Below are 6,642 nucleotides of genomic sequence, written 5' to 3'. Positions count from 1 at the left end.
GCGGTGCGGGCATACCAGCTGAGCTCCTCGGACAAAACAAGCACAAGAGAGCTAGAAGTAACTTGTAGAAAGATTGGGGGAAGGTCTGGTTATGTACTGGAAAACAAAAAAGATATATAAACTGGAATAAAACCTGCCAAAAGGTAGTTAAATAATTATGGTGGGTTTTTTTTTAAAATACATACATTTTAACTGATAGGATAAAGATATATGGAATTACTGCTTTGTGTCTCACAGCTATGATGTTCTAAATCCAGTACCAGGAACACTAAAGCACATTGTCATGCCATTGCTCTGTTGCCCAAAGGAAATCATTTATGATGTCTCTGCTATCAGGGTAGCTTAGAGGCTTCTTACACTAACATGAGTAAAAATCGTCAAGACTGTTAGAGTAGAGGTAGAATAAAAATGCAAAATAAATTAACTCTCCACATTAGCTATGGCTGGAAGGAAAATAGGAGGCTCAGTAGACTAATTGCTTTACTCAATATGGCAAATTATCCATTCCAAAAGGCAACTGGTGGCATGAACATAAGTGAATGTTAGAGGGCATTAGCAGAGGTGCAAGAATTCTTTACCGTTAACAGTACTAGTTTAAGCTTTTAAGTTTACAGCAAATTAGCCATACCTTTCGAAAGCTTATCAACACTTCTCTCACTAGAAATTAAACCTTGAACCCTAAAATATTGGCATCTCTGCCTTTTCGTAATAACAAACCTTAAATGAGATAAATTAATACTTTTCTGTAGTGGTTAGGAAAAAACACTGATTCAAATCACGCAACAGTAGCTTCAAAGGCAAAAGTCCACTTATCCTTGCCTCTCCTAATATATGATCATTTGCTTCAATGGGAACATTAACATTCAAGAGCAGCCAGATCTACTTCACCTGCTCCAATTTACCAGAAAGGCTGCTTTGGAGTCACAGCTGCAACCCCAGTCGCACAGGCTGCCCTCAGCAGGACACGCTGTGCACACGTGGCCAGTGTACGCTCCAGCCCACGGCATGGATGTGTGTTCAGGGGCCCCGTTCATGTCGACAAGGTGAAGGAGCAAGAAAAGCTCTCAGAGAACGTGTTATGGGTTTGAATGGAGTAAGTTACTTGATACTGTGAAACAGTCAAAGAGAAATCACTTCTGGGCTGGGGGAGCAAGAGGCTCCCACACACAGTTAGGCGTAGTTAAATGAAGGGCACATTTCCCTAATGAGCCCTTTTACCCCTACAACAACAGGATGAATTATGTCCAATATATATTCCAGTTCACTACTTGAGAAGATTAAAATAGCATCTTTTAGTTTTCCAGAAGTGAAAGGCTGGATCACTATCTTTGCCACTTGCAAAGCCTCTGGGACTAACAGGCATCGCTCCATCTGGGAGAAAAAAATCTGCCCTTCCAGCTGAGACCATAACCCATGAGTATTGATCAAACGTCCACCTCCCTTCCACATAATAGAATTTCCCAGTGAGCTAATTGTTTTTACTTCTTTCATCTCTGTAAATGAGGTCAACAGCAAGGGCAAAGAAGAGAGAATTAGCTCTAAGTGTTCTTGGCTTCAAAGCAAGAGGAGACTGAGCTTCCAGATTTTGGAGTGCCATACCGGGTTTATATAGCACCATGGGACCTTCCAAATATCTGAACTTAGAATTGCTTCAGCTAAGGATGAGGCTTGCCTGTGCTGCCCAAAGATTTATGCTTTCTACATCTGCCATTACAGTTTGGCAATGCCACTTGTGGGTCAACGGTGGCCTTAATTCATGCTGTCCTTCCAACAGTGACCAGCTCTCATCCACAGCTCCTAAAGCACTTTGCAAAAATGCATGAAGCTTCACAACAGGTGTGGAGGCAGGCAAGTATCATATTGTGTATCGGTGTCTCATCCTCATTACCATCTGCCTGCAGTGACAGAGCTGAACAGCACCTCCTGCCCTGCAGCCCTGCATTGTGAGAGTGTAAGCAAGGCAAGGCAGAGTCATAACAATGCAGATTTGTGCATGCAGATATACACCAACATCAGGTTTACGGAAAGGAAAACTGAACCACCAACAAAGATGTGAATGGCAGAATTAAAACCTGACTCTCAGGAGAAAAGTGGGTCCTTTGGCTTTCTCTCCCAAAGCAGCAATGATTCTGAGGTCTGGCCTTTAGCCCTCATCACTTCCCCCCCCCCACCGGCACATGTCCTAAATCAAGGCTTTCCCTTGTGCAATACTGCAGTTTCCTGCAGTATAAAAACCCTACAGGACCCATTAGTGTCTCAGCAAAATAATATTTTATAGCATGGTTATCACAGGCAGAACTATTAACAAGGATCAGGAATGATGGCCTGAGACAGGTACCTGCAGACTTCTGCTTGTATGCGTGGGGAAGCAATTAATTTGCTGCTGAACTCTTTACAGAGTTAATTCCCATATTTTGGGAACAGCTAGAATTGAAAAGAAATCATGCTGCTAGTATAAAGAGCAAGAGCAAAACTTCAGTTCTCCAACAGAAAGGTTAAAAAAACCCCAACACCTCAACTTTGTATACAGCACAATGAGCATATCCCATATTTTTTCAGCGCTGAGTGCCAGCCCTATGAGACTAGCAGCCTGAATGCTGGTTGCACATGGTGAAGCCTCTGGCATGCTCAGGGCTATTGCAGCATCTGCTTTACAGCCCTCAGGTTATAACTGGTTCATAACTGCCCAAGTACAAGGCAAGGTGGAGAAGTTGGAGCAGGGCTGAGGCTTTGGGAGGTGTCAGGTCAGTTATGGCCTCACCAGACCTTGCTCCTGCCAGTCTTCAAGGAGGCCACTAGTGCCAACCGCCACCTCTGCAGGGCAGCTGGGAGGAGGGCTCTCATCTACCTGGGCAGCCAAACAGCCAACAGGTGGAAACACTTCTACTCTCTCCCACTCGGGGCAAGACAAAACTCAATGCTGGAGGTCTCAGCAGTTTGCTGTTCCTCCCTAAACACTGATGCTAAAGCTTTACAAATCAGTTTTGTGTTCAGAAAGATGCTTTTTAAGCCAAGCTCTGATTTTTGTGGAGTTTGCAGAGACCACCTCTCAAGAGACCGAAGAGGCCTAGCAGACGTTACTGCTCTCAAAACACATGCAGTACCCTGTCCTCAGGGATCAGCCCCCATTAACCAAAAGCTGCAAGACAAGTAAGGTCAATAGTAGCAAAAGGTCCAACAATTGTAAATGGATTCTGCAAAGCAAAATTGTTATGGGAATCTTCTTGACACATCTACATATGTTTCCACCACATTATTGCCAGAAAGGACACCTTATAGAATATAAAACTACCCAAAAACATATGCAGCTCAACACTGGGAGTAATTTTTGAAAGTCTGTTCCTTCCTGGATGCAGGCAAAGGTTCTTATGTGTCTAGAATAGATATAGTCTAGACAGATGGAGCATCATGGGGGGAGGAGGACTGAACTCGCGATCTGTTTGTTTCCTGAAGAGCCTTTTGTAATGAACTTTGTAAAAAGCCTTTTTGCAAATCCAAGTGAATTAAATTGCTTTATATAGCACTGGGATAAACAACTTATTGACAATTAGATTTTTTTAAAATTACTTAAACAATGAATGTTGGAAACAGAAGAACAAGCAGGAAAATTGTGATAAAATAATTTTAAAATACACACATTCCAGTAGGCTGGAAATTAATTCTCTTACAAAAAAGCATTTTTAATTTAAATCATACAAGCAATCCCATCAAAGTCAGGGGTTTAATATTTTCAGGAATAAAGATCTCAATCTTTCTTTTCAAGCTATGACCAGTGTCAGATCACAGAATCATCTATCAAGATCCTCAATAATCCATCTCTTTCCCTGCGTTGATTACTGTCTGTAATGAATAATGTGCCCTAGAAACTATTGCATGATCTGAAGACCTCTGAATCTTTAGCAGTCTGCAGCCTTGTAAGATTTACAGCCTCTCTTGATAATTTTTGAAAGAGCATACAACACTATGAACACATGCTGAAAACTTGAGCATAAAGGAGAATTTCTATAACATAGTTGTGTTTTTGTCTGGCATCAGATATATATTATTAAAAAAAAAAAAACACACACAAAAAAAACCCGAAACAAACAAAGCAAGGAACTTATGATCTTACAGCCAAACCAGAGGAAGAGAAGACCTGAGACAATCTTAGGAGGCCTGATGAGGCTGAAGTGATTTTCAGCTACAGATGATGTTATTTTAACCTGTTTCTTCATATTGCTTAACCCTGCTGTGGCACAAAAGCCATATTCTTCCTCATGCACTGAAATGTCAGGTTTGGTGCAAATCCCAGAGGGAAAGTATGAGCACATTTCAGTTCAGTCCCAACTATAATATATCCACTTACTAGCCTGCTTCGTCCCTGGCACAGAGGTTTTACCCCTTTCCCAATTCATATGGAAGGAGCTCCAGCAAGGCAGAGTAAAGGGGTTCATGATCACTCTTTTAGCTCTTTCCTGTGACATGGTGGTGGGACTTCTGTCTCGAGGTCCTACCAACTGCTCTTCTCACAGGGAAACAAGAAAAATATTTGTTCAGACAATTCAAAGTAAAAACCTACTGCAAATACACAATTTGTGTTTGAGTTAACTTTTGAGTTAGTCTTTACCTTGTTTTGCTTACATTCAGGCTATAACATCCTCCTACATGAAAAAATCTTGGGAACCCCTTCACAGATATTATCTGAAAATAATTTAAAATGAAGCTTAAATGGCAACCTGTTTATACCACAAAAGGTGAAATTAGTAAATGGATGATACTGTAAATAATTCAACTAGCTTTTAATATTTAATTTCTATGGATCATAAGTTTGTTTCATAGTTCCAATGAAACCTGCCCTTAATAGTAAGTAAAAATTAATTACAATAGCATTCTTCAAACATCTGTTTGAATGGTGATTGCCCTGAGCATGAGGGGCTGCAGCCAGTTTAGTAAGGTAGTAAAAGCAAAATCTGGCTCAATGAATTTGCCCCCTCCTATGCCTCCCCATGAGTTTTTGCCAAAGCAGATGACACACTGAGTTGTGCCACATGGCAAACTGGAGCAGAGCGTTGATCTGAGTCAGAAGTACGTCCCCTGATGTTTCCTGTAGACACCACTGATAAAGGAAGCCAGCAGCATTCATTTGGGATTACTATCCAAATGCCCGTGGTCCTTAGGGCATCGTCTGAAACCCTGATTTTGCATCTAGGAAACCTGGCATTTAGCAACAGAAATTCAAAGCCAAAGAGCCAGTAGCTCCAGACTGCATCTTCACAGATGACCTGTCTCAGGTTCACTGCTAAGTTATCTTGCTGCCAGGTAAGTTTTCAGTATGACAGTCTTCCAGTGTAGGAATTTAAGAACCTCTAAAATAGGAAAACAACCCAGATGAAAAAAACCCCAAACCCATGACAAAACAAATCCAACTATACCCAGCAATATCTTGGGGAAAAAGAAATGAAGGAGGAAGTTGTGGATAGCTCTTTATCTGATTTTACACAATCAGCATAGAAATGCTTTATCATCCCCTACAATATAAGCAACCCAACATGTTTAGTACTATACAGAAGCAAATATCATTTTTGTATTAAAGAGAATTAATTTTAATCTATTTCCTCTGTATCCTCCATTCAGGCAACTGGTTAATACATTGATCTTCCATGCATTTCCATTTTTTCCACCAATACATTTCTTATAATTGGAATGAGCTGCTCTATTAAGCTTCTTAATAGATTCTATGTTCTCAAAACCCAATAACTTCAGGACAATACATTAAAATAGACAACAAATTAAGCTTGGTGTTTGCAAATGCAAGGCTCCATCAACAGTGACCTTTAAAGCTACAGCAAGGATGCTGTTTACAATCAGTTGCAGAGAAACCAGTGTCTAATATGTCTAATTGCTTTAGTTTGTGTCAATGCTACAACACCCTGAGACTCTTTGCAAACAGTTTATTGGTGGCCAATTACAGTCCTGATGTGAAGCAGCAATGGACATGTGCAGATGTCAATGACTTCACATAGAGCTGTGGGTCCATAGCAGTTGTGAAAAAAGCAGGACCTCTCTATTTACCTGCATCGCCCACCACAGACACAGCCTAGTTTGAGTGATGAAGTCAAGAATGGCCTTAGCTTTGTATATGCAAGCAACATTGAGCATTACGCACAGCACAAAAGTATTTTGAAAGTCTAACATAGTTATTTTAATTATATCAATTGAATCCAATAACTATGCCACAATATCACATTAACTTAGTTTGAAATACAATGTGAATGGAGGTTTTATTTGCAAACCATTACAAAGATGTAATTCCATTTTAAAATAGCAAGTGATATAAAATAATTCTCTCAACGCTACTTAGCCCTGACATGATTCCTACATCCTCCCATAGCTATACAGCCAGCTACCTTCACATGTATTTTATACCACCTCTTAAGTCAGTCAGAGAGGAGTTTTCCACCACAAGTAAAGAACATGGTGACCTGACAATGTGTGGGGTGAAGTCTTGAACATACAATGAGCAACTGGACTGGGGATGCCCAGACAGACACTTTTCAAACCACCTTAGCAGGTATTTGCCAGATACCCACCCCACAATCCAGCCTCCGGGACAGGGCATGAGACCTCATCTGCTCCAGTGTATGTATCACCAATTCCAGCTTG

The sequence above is a fragment of the Aquila chrysaetos genome, chromosome 11, assembly GCF_900496995.4.
Source record: "Aquila chrysaetos chrysaetos chromosome 11, bAquChr1.4, whole genome shotgun sequence".
NCBI lineage: Eukaryota > Metazoa > Chordata > Aves > Accipitriformes > Accipitridae > Aquila > Aquila chrysaetos.
The sequence above is the reverse complement of the archived record's forward strand: the minus strand, read 5'-3'. Positions refer to the sequence as shown.